This window comes from Carassius gibelio, chromosome A13, assembly GCF_023724105.1.
Source record: "Carassius gibelio isolate Cgi1373 ecotype wild population from Czech Republic chromosome A13, carGib1.2-hapl.c, whole genome shotgun sequence".
NCBI lineage: Eukaryota > Metazoa > Chordata > Actinopteri > Cypriniformes > Cyprinidae > Carassius > Carassius gibelio.
In genome coordinates this window covers 28,666,392-28,680,324 of record NC_068383.1, presented here as the reverse complement: position 1 = coordinate 28,680,324, position 13,933 = coordinate 28,666,392, and the positions used below count along the sequence as shown (strand labels likewise).

Genomic DNA, 13,933 nt, shown 5'->3' with positions numbered 1-13,933 from the left:
AGTTCAATTCAACTTTACTCCAAATATATGAACTTACCTGTTTTGAATACTTGATATTTAAGGTTTTCGTTTATGTCCAATATTATTGTTAAACTGTTGCACTTTAAATGATATCTGCTATTGAATTTCACCGTTGACTGATTTTGCAGAATATTTAGACTGATAACTTCTGTGCGCAGATGCGGCGAATTTGTCACAGGGCACACAATATGACAGTTGCGTCCGACTATATATGAACTAGCTGTTTTTAATACAGTATTTTTATATTTAATGTTAGTTTATCAGTATGTTTGAAAGTATTTTTTTTTTTTTTATTATTTGTGATTCCATAGGCTTTCTCCCGCACACCTGCATGGTTTAAAACCCTAAATAGCTAGGCTATGACAAGAACAAATAGTCTCTCTCCTGCTCTATCCATGCACAATAATATCATGTATTGTCGATTTTATGGGCTGGGGCTGGGCACCCTCACCCCACCCCCCCCAGCGTCACTGCTAAAAGGCAAACCATCAAAACTCAAATGGACTGAAGAAGATATCCAAGCTTTATTGGTTTTGTCTCGTCTGATGTCCGGATCGTGAACAAATTTTTCTATTTAACCGGATCTTCGTAGTGAACCGGCCGAACCAATTCACCAAATTGAGGTGAATTGTTTGAAGAGGTTCGAGTCTCCAATACTTAAGTTATTTGGTTTATAAACGTGCCTTACACTCCCTCTGAGTAGAAATAAAGCAATATACGGAGTTATTCAGAGATAGCATATGTTAAGGGGCGTAACATTTCCGTCACACGCTTGAGATATTCAGCCAATCTCAATGCACTGGATACACCTCGATTTTTCAAAATGATGAGTCTTGTAAAAATCAACGTGCTTCAGAAGGCGGTTCATAGAGGAGAAACAGTAATGAATATTATACGGAAAATAATGTTTTTTTTTTTAACTTAAATCACATTAACACATTGCATTACACCAAATACACAAAATAATGCTATTTTTTGTAGCATCATATGACCCCTTTAACATTGATCTTTCCTCTGAAAAACAAAAATGTAAAATTAAATTTAAATGCCTATTTTATTTTTTTGATAGTGGCCAACCATTCTCCATTTTGCCGATATGGTTGCTTCTGGTTTGTGCATTGTAAATTACAGAAAGTCTACAAAATATGTTGTCTCCCAAGCACTCAGGTCTTTTTTGTCAAGCATGTGTGTATTACCCAAATCTAAAATAGCCTATAAAACACTTTTAAAGATGGATACTTTCTGATGTCTGGACATAACATTCTGTTAGAACTTTTTTTGGTTTTGACAGAATGTTGTGTCAATAATGCTGGAATTGCCCAATAATGACATTATTATTTTCCAAAGTGACCGCAGAATTATTGTATACAATTAAAACAAAGCAGCACATTACGAATCAAAGCTTTTATATCTTTGGCAGATGAGCATATCTTTCGGCCAGTTTCTTTCTCTCTCTCTCTCTCTCTCTCTCTCTCTCTCTCTCTCTCTCTCTCTCTCTCTCTCTCTCTCTCAGAGGCACCTGAGAAAATCAAAACCATGTTATATTGTAATTAAATTCTCTGTATGCCTTTGCAAGAATTGCAAAAGCCAAACAAAACAAGGAATTTGTCCTAAGACATACACTTTGCCTAAACCTGCAAGTTTGAAATGCTCATCAGACACTCTCCATATGAAAGAGCAAGAGATTGACACCTTTATTTCAACCCCCACAGCTAAACAGAACAACCCCCAAACCCCAACCCCCTCCAGCTGGATTGCACTTTATTTTACAGTACGTGTACTTACATGTGCTTATAGTGTACTTCCAGTGTATTTATCTAAGAAAGTTCTGTAATACAAGGTAACTACATGGGTAGGGTTAGGTTTATGGGTAGGTTCAGGGTTAGTACCTTGTTATTACATAGTTATTGTAATTACTATAATACGTACATAGTATGTAAATGAGGAACAGGACTGTAAAATAAAGTGCTACCCAAACTTCAGTTGGCCTCTGTCCTTGGTAGTGTCGGCATCATACCAGATTGTGATGGAGGTGGTGAGAATGTACTCGATGGAAGTGTAGAAGTGAACCATCATTGTCTTTAGTAGGTTAAACTTATTCAGCTGCCTCAGGAAGTGCATCCTCTGCTGTGCTTTTGTAATTAGAAAGCTGATGTTAAACTTCCATTTGATATCCTGGCTGACAGTAGTTACTACTAAGTAGTTAAACAGAATAATGGGGGAAGGTGGGGCTGGGTCCACTTAAACATATCCTTAAAGGGTTAGTTCACCCAAATAGCAAAATTATGTCATTAATAACTTACCCTCATGTTGTTCCAAACCCATAAGATCTCCATTTATCTTTGGAACACAGTTTAAGATATTTTAGATTTAGTCAGAGAACTCTTAGTCCCTCCATTGAAGCTGTGTGAGCGGTAAACTGTCCATGTCCAGGAAGGTAAGAAAAACATCATCAAAGTAGTCTATGTGACATCAGAGGGTCAGTTAGAATTTTTTAGAAAATACATTTTTGTCCAAAAATAGCAAAAACTGTGACTTTATTCAACATTGTCTTCTCTTCCGTGTCTGTTGTGAGAGAGAGTTTTAAAAAAAGCAGTTTGGATATCCGGTTCGCGAATGAATCATTCGAAGTAACGTATACTATAAGAGTGTACAAGTTCATGACGTTTTCACACCTGTCCTGTTTAACTCCTGGATAAATTCTGGTCTACAGAATCCCCCACAGCTGCTCAAGAGCGTTAAGATTGGGTGAAATGCATGTCCACTGAAGGATTTTCACCTTGGGAGAATGAATATATTCATAGTCATGTTGAAAAAAAATAATGCCCAATAATGCAGGGAATAAGTGGAGGGTTGCTCAGTAGTGTATGAATTCATAGCAGCATTGATAAGATACAGTACAACTCCCTCACACCTTTTGAACTCATTCATCCCTATATAAAAGTTTTACTACCACTAAATGTCACTGTGGGTACCGAGCACTTCTCACTCTACTCCTCCTCCAGCAACACCAGAACATTTTGGGGTTTTTTTTGGATCCGAAATGATTCACTTGGTCTCACCTAAGACCAGAGTTTGGGTTTCCAGAAGTCTCTATTTTTTAAATATGGGCCTTGGAAAAGGTTAAATGCATTTATTTTGCTTTGGCTACAGTAGGTAATTCTAGTTGTGACAAAAACTATGCATGTCACTTCTGCAGGGTGTGTCATCATACTTTGTGAGATAGTGTGTCAATCTTTTCATAGCTTTTGCCGACTCGGAGACATTTGCATGTTATTTTTTCCTGCTCTTTTTCTAGAAAGAATTCACTCATAACTAAATGAAAACCTAAAGAGAAGAGCCTCATCACAAGTCTCTATCCATTAAAATAAACCCACCAATAAAATACAGACCCTTAGTTTCTTTTTAATGGTAAATGGACTGCATTTATATATCGCTTTCAGCAGACCACATGGCCATCCATAGCGCTTTACAATTTGCCTCACATTCACCCATTCACACACTCATTCACACACCGACTGCGGTGTCAGCCATTCAAGGCGCCATCCAGCTCGTCGGGAGCAGCTGGGGTTAGGTGTCTTGCTCAAGGACACCTCGACACTTGGTCAGGTGGAGCCGGGGATTGAACCACCAACCTACATGAACCACTGAGCCACTGCCGCCCTTTTTAAGAGGGCAAACTTACAAAATCAGCAGGGGATCAAATAAATATTTCCCACACGGTGTGTGTGTGGTTCTATATCTGAAAGATATGCTCTTCCAGTGTTGCCAAATCCATGGTTTTCCAGTGGAATTGGGCTACTTTAATTCTTTACATTTATATAGCGCTTTTCTAGACACTCAAAGCGCTTACATAGTCAAGGGGTATCTCCTCATCCACCACCAGTGTGCAGCATCCACCTGGATGATGCGACGGCAGCCATAGTGCGCCAGAACGCCCACCACACACCAGCTTACTGGTGGAGAAGAGACAGAGTGATGAAGCCAATCAGCGGATATGGGGATTGTTAGGAGGCCATGATGGTCAGAGGCCAATGGGCGAATTTAGCCAGGATGCCGAGGTCACACCTCTACTCTTTACGAAAGACATCCTAGGATTTTTAATGACCACAGAGAGTCAGGACCTCGGTTTAACGTCTCATCCGAAGGACTTTAACGTTGTTGGAGCGGGTTGTTTTTCATGTCTGTGGGTTGAAAAATTACCCCAATAACGAGATATTTAGCCCCTGGAATGAAAACTTTACCCCTCCAAAATTAATTTATTTTATCCCTGGAGCTTGATTAACGGGGAATCCTCCTCTGAACATATTTGGCCATTTTTTTCTCTTGTTTATTTTAGTTTTTTTTTTTTTTTTTTTTTTTTTGCAGTAATAAAATTTATAGGAGCATTAAATAGTTTTAAAAATAAAATTCATTATAATGCTCATTATATTAGCATTTCTACGCTTATGCTTATGATTAACTACATGTACACTAACGGCGATGTTTATTCCAATCAGACATTCAAATAAAAAAAATGGAATAATATTCATAACAGAAGCTTAATATTTAAAATGTAACTGAAACCTACCTGCTTGAACTTGTTTTGTAAGTTTGATTATCCACTCCCTGACTGCGGGTGTCGCTGTTGGACAGTGTTTCTCTACTTCCTGTTGGCCTTCTGTAGCTAATCGTAGCTCCGTGTAACTGTTTTTATTTCTAGAATCTTTATCTTACTATCACTCTCTGTTTTTTAAAGTGATAAAATATAACTTAATTCACACCATATTTCTGATGTTATCGATCAATCTTATCAGATTAATTTTAATCGTTCACTATTATTTTCTATCCGTGAGTGCAGTACACCTGCAAAACGTTAGCATTCGTTAGCTTGTCATTAGCGTTTTCATTCGAACATATTGCTGTTTTCTTTTCTCATCTCCTCTCTCTCACTCCAGTTTTTCACAAGTTCATCAAACAGCAGCAGTAAGAATATTTCATCAAGCACGGTGAGTAACGGCTTCTCCTGCTATTGTTATTTGCACCTCTTGTCACATGTACAGTCTATCTATCTCTGTCGCAGATGAGGGATTCACATGTGATAAATGCAGGAATTTAGCTAGGCTGAAAGAGAAGATTTCAGAATTAGAGACATGCTTCCAAACTTTAATTGAGGACAGTAAGAATGTTAGTGCTCTAAATACGGCTTTGGATGCGTCTAGCTCAGGGATTCCTGTACATTGTTCGGTTCCGGCAACAAAGCCCCTGCAGCAGGGCAACTGGGGTACATTGAGGCAGCGTAGTTGTGGGTCAAAACACCGCTCTTCTGTTCCAATCAAAACATTAAACAGGTTCTCCCCACTTAGTGATGCACCCACTGAGAAACCTGATGAAAGTGCTCTAGTTATTGGTGATTCTATTCTACGGAACGTGAATATAGAGACACCAGTCACCATAGTCAAATGTTTACCAGGAGCCAGAGCACCTGACATCTTGGCAAATTTAAAAGTGCTGGCTAATGCTAAACGTAAATACAGTAAGATTGTTATTCATGCCGGCGCTAATGATGTTCGACTTCGCCAGTCGGAGATCACTAAAAATAACATTAAAGAGGTGTGTGAACTTGCAAGCACGATGTCAGACACTGTAATATGCTCTGGTCCCCTTCCTACTTACCGTGGTGACGAGATGCATAACAGATTGTCATCACTCAATGGCTGGATGTCTAAGTGGTGCCCACATAATAACATAGGTTTCATAGACAATTGGACGAGCTTTTGGGGCAGACCTGACCTGTTGAAAAGAGATGGTCTTCATCCCTCCTGGGGTGGCACCGCTATTCTCTCTAGAAATATGGCAAATAGTATTAGAGTTTATACTTGACTAACTGGGGCCCAGGTCAAGAAGCAGACAGACTGGCTAAACCTATCATCTGCTAGCTGCCTCACGTCACAGAGGTCAGTTAATTCTCAGCACACTGAGACTCTTTCACCTAGAAATCACTATAGAGACTGTGTATGTTCCCCGAACTAGAAAATACAAAAAACGTCCAAAACCAAGTTAAGTTAAACAATTTAATTGAGGTTCAACAAATAAAAAACAGAAGGAATATGGATAAACAAATGATAAAGCTTGGCTTATTGAATATCAGATCCCTTTCTACGAAAACACTTTTTGTAAATAATATGATCACTGATCATAATATAGATGTGCTCTGTTTGACAGAAACCTGGCTAAAACCTGATGATTCAATATTTTAAATGAGTCCACCCCCCCCAGATTACTGTTATAAATATGAACCGCGGCAAAGGGGGAGGTGTTGCTTCAATTTATAACAACGTTTTCAGGATTCCTCAGAGGGCAGGCTTCAAGTATAACTCATTTGAAGTAATGGTGCTAAATATAACATTATCCTCACAATTATATTCCTTCTTAGAGAAAAATGGTAAATGTGAGGATTTCCAGTCAGGATTTAGACCGTATCATAGTACTGAGACTGCTCTCCTTAGAGTTACAAATTATCTGCTCTTATCATCTGATCGTGGGTGTATCTCTCTATTGATTTTATTGGATCTTAGTGCTGCGTTTGACACAATTGACTACAACATTCTTTTGCATAGACTTGAACACTTTGTTGGCATTAATGGAACACTTCGACTTTTTGGGACTTAAGCTAATTCACAGTATCCCCCAGAGTTAGATTCATTCATTTCGGTGCGTTCTGTAAGTGTTATTTGAGGCACCCACCGCTAGCCTAGCTTAGCACAAAGACTGGATGTAAATGGATACTGTTAGCATAGTAATCCCAATAAGTGACAAAATAATGCAAACATTTTCCTATTTACATTTTGTGATCTGTATAGTCACAGCGTGTAAAAATAACAAGGCTATATGAGACAGAGACCATTTTTAATCGTATAAATATGGGAACTATATTCTCACTAGGCGTAGGAGCACAGCTAACGTTACTCGTGCGCAGTGGCTGCTTGGGCGGAGTGAATAATTTCTTACTGCTAAATTCTAGGTGTGCTATTTGATTGTAATCTTTCCTTAGAAAGCCACATTTCTAGCATTTGTAAAACTGCATTTTTCCATATCTATATATAAATTACGGCCTATGCTCTCAATGTCAAATGCAGAAATGTTTATCCATGCATTTATGACCTCAAGGTTAGATTATTGTAATGCTTTATTGGGTGGTTGTTCTGCACACTTAGTAAACAAACTACAGCTAGTCCAAAATGAAGCAGCAAGAGTTCTTACTAGAACCAGGAAGTATGACCATATTAGCCCGGTCCTGTCAACACTCCACTGGCTCCCTATCAAACATCATATACATTTTAAAATATTGCTTATTACTTATAAAGCCCTGAATGGTTTAGCACCTCAGTATTTGAATGAGCTCCTTTTACATTATAATCCTCTACGTCCGCTACATTCTCAAAACTGAGGCAATTTGATAATACCTAGAATATCAAAATCAACTGCGGGCGGCAGATCCTTTTCCTATTTGGCGCCTAAACTCTGGAATAACCTACCTAACATTGTTCGGGAGGCAGACACACTCTTTCAGTTTAAATCTAGATTTAAGACCCATCTCTTTAACCTGGCTAACACATAACATACTAATATGCTTTTAATATCCAAATCCGTTAAAGGATTTTTAGGCTGCATTAATTAGGTAAACCGGAACCGGGAGAACTTCCCAAAACACCCTATGTACTTGCTACATCATCATTGGTATCTACGCTAATATTTGTCTGTTTCTCTCTTATTCCGAGGTCACCGTAGCCACCAGATCCAGTCTGTATCCAGATCAGAGGGTCACTGCAGTCACCCTTATCCAGTACGTATCCTGACCAGATGGTGGATCAGCACCTAGAAAGGACCTCTATTGCCCTGAAAGACAGCGGAGACCAGGACAACTAGAGCCACAGATAAAGATCCCCTGAAAGACCTTGTCTCAGAGCACCACCAGGACAAGACCACAGGAATCAGATGATTCTTCTGACTTTGCTGCAGCCTGGAACTGAACTGCTGGTTTCGTCTGGTTAGAGGAGAACTGGCCCCCCAACTGAGCCTGGCTTCTCCCAAGGTTTTTTCTCCATTCTGTCACCGGTGGAGTTTCGGTTCCTTGCCGCTGTCATCTCTGACTTGCTTAGTTGAGGTCACTTCATCTACAGCGATATCGTTGACTTGATTGCAAATAAATGCACAGACATCATCTAACTGAACAGAGATGACATCACTGAATTCAGTGATGATCTGCCTTTAACTATCATTTTGCATTATTGACACTCTGTTCTCTTAATGAATGTTGTTCAGTTGCTTTGACGCAATATATTTTGTTTAAAGCGCTATATCAATAAAGGTGACTTGACTTGATACGTTTCCTCCTCTTGAGGTTGCCACTGCTTTTATGGTGAGTTTTATGGAGGAACATCAGTAGCTAAACTCGAGGTTGCTGTAGAATTACATTCACATAAAGAAAATTACATTTGCACGAATGTTTATGAAATGTTTACTTTTGCAATTTGCTTCGGTTTCGCTGCACAACGTCAAGTCGGCACTTACAACCTCTCAGATCTTGCAGTACAAGTTCAAATCCTAGTGCTTTGAATTTTGCTACACCTCTTGGAGTATTCCTGTTGCAAAACTCACTTGTAAACTCATATATACAGATGTGAGAGATAAGAGATGAGGGGAAAGTTTTGGTGTGAATGAAGACATTTTATTGGTCGATGCCTAGCCAGTGAACAACACCAGTCATTGCGACTTGCCAAGAAAGAAATTAGTTTTATGTATATGTAGCAGTTATTTGTAAAACACTGCACAACTATATTCACTGAATATTCTTTTTTTAAGATACTGCACTCTTCTTGCCATTCAGGTATTTTGTGGTAGACAAATAATGCAACATCTTTCATATGTTGTATATCCTTTTGCTTTGTAGCCGCACTGGGTTGTTCATTAAAATTAACTCAAATGATATAGGGAATTTTAATAATTAATCAGGAATATGATTAATATATATATATATATATATATATATATATATATATATATATATATATATATATATATATATATATATATATATATATATATATATATATATATATCATATGAAAGTTACATTAAAATTTTTGAAGATGAAAAATAGGTAAATTGTATATATCAATAACTCATTACAAGGCACTGTAATTTACTCAATATGTCAGTATTCCATTCTTCATATCAATTATAGTGATATCTCTTGCTATGAATTACCGCAAATCAAACAGTGGTTTGTCCAGCAAACGGCCATAAGATTAACTTATCAACTTTCAATATACTTTCAATAAGTTATCACTTCTTATAATTCCAGGAAAAATTGTTTCTGGCCATGAAACCATTCTCCTATCCTTATGAAATTTCAATTATTGAAAAGTAAAGAGCTTTGTAGCTTAAGATCAAACATTTCATTTACTCGTGATGTGAGCATTTTAGACAGAAGCAATCATGAATATATATTGGATTTTAATAATTGAACTAATAATACATCAAACTATAAATCATACGTACAACAATACAGACAGTAAACAAATACAAGACATAACTGAATCAAAATGCGGGAGAGAGAGAGAGAGAATGAGCGATAGAGGATGAGAGAGAATCGGCGCGATCACAGAATAATCGCACAGTAAGGCAAACTCACAGACAGTGTCCTTTGAAAGACAACAAGGAATCAAATCGGCAACTTTTAAGCAGCATTGATCAGCAGTTCGGTTTCGTTAATTTGAAGAGATTATGATAATAAATAATATGGGCAATAATTATGATCCATGAAGGACCATTTAAAATATAACATTTGCTAATATTTACTGAATAAAGATATTTAGTAAAAATAGTTTGCAGTTTTTTTACAAACAACTGATACACTAAAAAACATATTTCTTTCTTGGCAAGTTGAGATGGCTGGTGTTGTTCATTGGTCAGGCATCGACCAATAAATTGTCTTAATATGTCATCAAAGCCCCACCCCTGGTTCTGCTATCTCACATGTCAAGTCACCTTTATTTATATAGCGCTTTAAACAAAATACATTGCGTCAAAGCAACTGAACAACATTCATTAGGAAAACTGTGCGTCAATAATGCAAAATGACAGTTCATCATTGAATTCAGTGATGTCATCTCTGTTCAGTTAGATTTTATTTATGTATTTGCATTTATTTGCAATCAAGTCAATGATATCACTGTAGATGAAGTGACCTCAACTAAGCAAGTCAGAGATAACAGCGGCAAGGTTTACCTAGTTAATGCATCTGCATATACAAGTGCACAAGTGAGATTTGCAACAGGGATATCGTAAAAGGAGTAGCAAAAGTCAAAGCCCTAATATTGGAGCTTGTACAGCCAGATCTGAGAGGTTGTAAATGCCTACTTGACATTGTGCAGCGAAATAGAAGTAAAGTGCAAAAGAAAATATATTGTAAAAATTCGTGTCTTTTATTTTCTTTGTGTGAATGTCATTTTACACATTTGTAGCTATTAATGTGCAACTTCCAATTCAAAACAAGGGTGAAAGATTCAGTTTTTCACATCAGAGCTGTGAGTGTAAATTTCAACTTAAAAATACTAATATTAATATGACACGTTCTCACATTCAGATCAACAACCTCTCAAGTTTAGCTACTGATTTACCTCCATAACCTCTTCATAAAAGCAGTGGCAAAACCTCAAGAGGAGAAAATGCATCAAACTAACAAAATATGTTCAAGCAGCTAAGTTTCAATTACATTTTAAATATTAAGAGCTGTAATTGAGGCCAATTACAGGCCAAGCGGACTGCAGCCCGGGTAGTCGTGGAGGCAAAAACTCGGGCCTGGGAGGAGTTCGGTGAGGCCATGGAGAAGGACTATCGGTTGGCCTCGAAGAGATTCTGGCAAACTGTTCGACGCCTCAGGAGGGGGAAGCAGTGCCCTACCAACACTGTTTACAGTAGAGATGGGCACCTGTTGACCTCAACTGGGGATATCGTCGGGCGGTGGAAGGAATACTTCGAGGATCTTCTCAATCCCACCGACTTGTGTTCCGTTGAGGAAGCAGTGGCTGGGGACTCGGAGGAGCACTCGTCCATCACCCGGGCTGAAGTCATCGAGGTAGTTAAAAAGCTCCTCGGTGGCAAGGCACCGGGGGTGGACGAGATCCGCCCCGAGTACCTCAAGTCTCTGGATGTTGTGGGGCTGTCTTGGCTGGCACGCCTCTGCAACATCGCATGGCGGTTGGGGACAGTACCTCTGGACTGGCAGACCGGGGTGGTGGTCCCTCTTTTCAAGAAGGGGGACCGGAGAGTGTGTTCCAACTATAGGGGGATCACACTTCTCAGCCTCCCTGGGAAAGTCTATGCCAGGGTACTGGAGAGGAGAATTCGGCCGATAGTGGAACCTCGGATCCAGGAGGAACAGTGTGGTTTTCGTCCCGGTCGTGGAACACTGGACCAGCTCTATACCCTTTCCAGGGTGCTGGAGGGTTCATGGGAGTTTGCCCAACCAGTCCACATGTGTTTTGTGGACTTGGAGAAGGCATTCGACCGTGTTCCTCGCGACATCCTGTGGAGGGTGCTCCGGGAGTATGGGGTCGGCGGCTCCCTACTTAGGGCTGTTCGGTCCCTGTACGACCGGAGCAAGAGCTTGGTTCGCATTGCCGGCAGTAAGTCAGACCTGTTCCCGGTGCATGTTGGACTCCGGCAGGGCTGCCCTTTGTCACCGGTTCTGTTCATAATTTTTATGGACAGAATTTCTAGGCGCAGCCAAGGGCCGGAGAGTGTCCGGTTTGGGGACCATACGATTTCGTCGCTGCTTTTTGCGGATGATGTTGTCGTGTTGGCATCCTCAGACCAGGACCTTCAGTGTGCATTGGGACGGTTTGCAGCCGAGTGTGAATCGGCTGGGATGAGAATCAGCACCTCCAAGTCCGAGGCCATGGTTCTCAGTCGGAAAAGGGTGGATTGCCCACTTCAGGTTGGTGGAGAGTTCCTGCCTCAAGTGGAGGAGTTCAGGTATCTTGGAGTCTTGTTCACGAGTGAGGGAAGGATGGAACGTGAGATTGACAGACGGATCGGTGCAGCTTCTGCAGTAATGCGGTCGCTGTACCGGTCTGTCGTGGTGAAGAAGGAGCTGAGCTGTAAGGCAAAGCTCTCGATTTACCGGTCAATCTACGTTCCTACTCTCACCTATGGTCATGAGCTGTGGGTCATGACCGAAAGGACAAGATCCCGGATACAGGCGGCCGAAATGAGCTTTCTCCGTCGGGTGGCTGGGCGCTCCCTTAGAGATAGGGTGAGAAGCTCGGTCACTCGGGAGGAGCTCAGAGTAGAGCCGTTGCTCCTCCACATCGAGAGGAGCCAGCTGAGGTGGCTCGGGCATCTATTTCGGATGCCTCCTGGACGCCTTCCCAGGGAGGTGTTCCAGGCACGTCTCACCGGGAGGAGGCCCCGGGGAAGACCTAGGACACGCTGGAGGGACTATGTCTCCCGGCTGGCCTGGGAACGCCTCGGGGTCCCCCCGGAAGAGCTGGAGGAAGTGGCTAGGGAGAGGGAAGTCTGGGCATCTCTGCTTAGACTGTTGCCCCCGCGACCCGGCCCCGGATAAGCGGAAGATGATGGATGGATGGATGGATATTAAGAGCTTCTGTTATGAATATTATACCATATTTCAATTTGAATGTCTGATTGGAATAAACCTCGCCGTTAGTGTATATGTAGTTAATCGTAAGCATAAGCGTGGCTAGCACTTGGATATTAATGAGCATTATAATGGAGTTTATTTTTATAACTTTTTAATGCTCCTATAAATTTGAATACTGCAACAAAAAAACAAAAAAAAAGAGAACCGTGGTATTTACCATTTTTAGATTTTTCCATTTTTCAGAGGACCTTAATTGAACTGTGTATCCAAAATATGCATGTTAGAGAAAGTACAAATGTTTGGTTTACAGTGTTGGTCTTATCAGTCTGTCAATAAATACAACAATAATACACATAGTGTTCAAATCGGGATCTGCAATATCTTATATGTTTTAAAAGAAGTCTCTTCTGCTCATCAAGCCTGCATTTATTTGTACCATAAAAAATCTGATTCAAGCCTTAAAAATGGACAAAAAAATATAAATACAACTTTTAATTAATTAATTTTAAGTTAAATTGTGCTTTGTTTGTATATTGTCTGCTAGAATGTACAAAAAATGTTCAGTGTTAAGTAAATATTTGTAAAATGTTGTTTTGGATTTTTTTTTTTTTTTTTTTTTTTTTTTTTTTTTATAAAGCAGCACAAAACCATAAAAAGTGATTATTAATAATGTTATCGTGCACATTTTATCTTACCAAACATTTCTAATTTGCAATATTATTAAGACATGTGTCTGTGAGATCTCTCATGCGCGCTGCGGAGGCTGTCTGTCAGGCCGGCGACACACTGGATGCGTGGCACAAGCTTAGCTTAGCAAGTCTTAGCTGCGTGGCGTGTCCATTTTTAATTTTGTACACAAATACATATTAATTCATGACACTTTGATGTTTGAAAGTCTATAGGTTGACATATATTCAGATAATGTAATTTAAAAAAAGAAATTAATTATCGATTTTCAAATAAATCTATTTTGCTGTCAATACTGTTGACTGTGTCCTTTTTCAGTAGGCTTTATACTCAACATGAAGTATAGATATTGTTGTTATGAAGAAGAGCCTGGTCTGTCGGTGGCCTTCCTCTATGTCACCTATAGCAGCAGCAGCGCGCCAGCGCCGTGTCAGGCACGATTCTGGTGTGTAAAGACAAAGAAAATGCGAAGCAGTCGCCACTCAACTGACACGCAGCAGAAACTCCACGATTACGCCACGCAGCCAGTGTGTCACCGGCCTCAGTCACACACACACACAACAAGACCGAGCGCGG

The 13,933-nt window shown here is 39.9% G+C and overlaps 1 protein-coding gene across 1 annotated transcript in view; it reads left to right on the top strand.

Annotated features, from left to right (window-relative positions):
* LOC128026731 (1-acyl-sn-glycerol-3-phosphate acyltransferase epsilon) overlaps window positions 1-13,933 on the top strand; it is a 75,360-nt gene that overhangs the window by 6,181 nt on the left and 55,246 nt on the right. The window lies entirely within an intron of this gene.